At 33.0% G+C, this 1454-nt stretch overlaps 1 pseudogene; it reads left to right on the plus strand.

The window, feature by feature from the left end:
- Positions 1 to 534: 534 nt before the first annotated feature.
- Positions 535 to 1186, plus strand: LOC116758296 (annotated as a pseudogene).
- The last annotated feature ends 268 nt before the right edge of the window (positions 1187 to 1454 follow it).

The raw sequence follows: 1454 nt of genomic DNA on the forward strand, positions 1-1454 counted from the left end.
CCATATATGTAATTTAAATTTTTTTACTTTTTAAAAAGTGAAAAGCAGTGAAATTGTCACTTATTTTTATTAACTCATTATATCCAGAATATTAACATTTCAACATGTAGTCAATATAGAAATATTTTACTGTTTTTGTATTACATTTTGTACTACATTTTCATATGTATTTTACACAGAGAGCACATCTCAATTCAGATGTAAATTTATATCAAAACACTTGAGCTGATTTAAATTTTTTTTTTAATTTTAAGATCTTTAAAAATTCAAAGTTGAGAAAGTAGTATCACATACCCAAGTTGTTCCAAATATACTTAAAAATTTTCAAATAACTAAATTGAATATGAAAAGTTCTTTTCTTTTAAAATTTGCATCCACATTGACAAAACTTGTTCATCTTTTCCAAGAAGAATTGATTTGACTTTGAAGCAAAAGCACATCAAGCAATCATCACAATTTGCCGTTCAGCGTCAGAGGCTGTAGGGCCAATGCCAAGCAAGGAATAGCATTGTCTTCAGTTGCAGACTCTAAGGTATGGATAGGTCCTTCATATTTGATTGGATATACAGTAGTTTCAGCAGAATGCTACAGTTTTTAGGATTATATAAGAGAACTGGCAAATTGGTATTTCTTGGATTGGATAATGTGGGAAAGACAACATTGCTATATATGCTAAAAGATGACAGACTTGGACACATGTCCCGATGTTACCTCCCCTTTCAAAAGAACTAACCATTACTGGCATGACCTTTGCAACTTTTGATCTGGGTAAACATGTTCAAGATCAAAGAGTGTGGAAAAACTACCTTCCTGCTATCAATGGCATTACAGTTCTGGTGGATTGTGCAGATCATAAAAGGCTGTTAGAATCAAAAGGAGAACTTGATTCACTAATGACAGTTGAAACCATTTCTAATGTGTCTATACTGATTCTTGGGAATAAGATCAACAGACCTGAAGCCATCAGTGAAGAGAGGTTATGAGAGATGTTTGGTTTACACGGTCAGACAACAGGAAGGAGCTGAATGCCAACCTTTAAGTTCTCATGTGCAGTGTGCTCAAAAGACTAGGTTACCAAGAACGCGTCCTCTGCAGGTACAGGTCATTAACACCAAACCTGAATCGGTTCCAGGTCTCACCATTCAGGCCCACTCAGAGATCTGATCATGCAACATTCATAACTTGAATTCAGTAGAATGATGTTGGTTATAAAACAGATTATTTAGATTATTAAAATTATATCAACAATTCGAGTGAGAATTGAAAACTGGTTATCACAATGTTAACTTTATCATTCCATAAAAATAACTAGTTTTTACAGTTTGCAATCTGATATTACCCCAGCAATATTTACAGTATAAAGAGCAACTTTCCAGCCATACATTTGAAGCACTTTTAAACAATATGAAACTACAAATATAAGCCATATTGAAAAGCTCATGATCTTAAATTTT

Source organism: Phocoena sinus, chromosome 8, assembly GCF_008692025.1.
Source record: "Phocoena sinus isolate mPhoSin1 chromosome 8, mPhoSin1.pri, whole genome shotgun sequence".
Taxonomy (NCBI): domain Eukaryota; kingdom Metazoa; phylum Chordata; class Mammalia; order Artiodactyla; family Phocoenidae; genus Phocoena; species Phocoena sinus.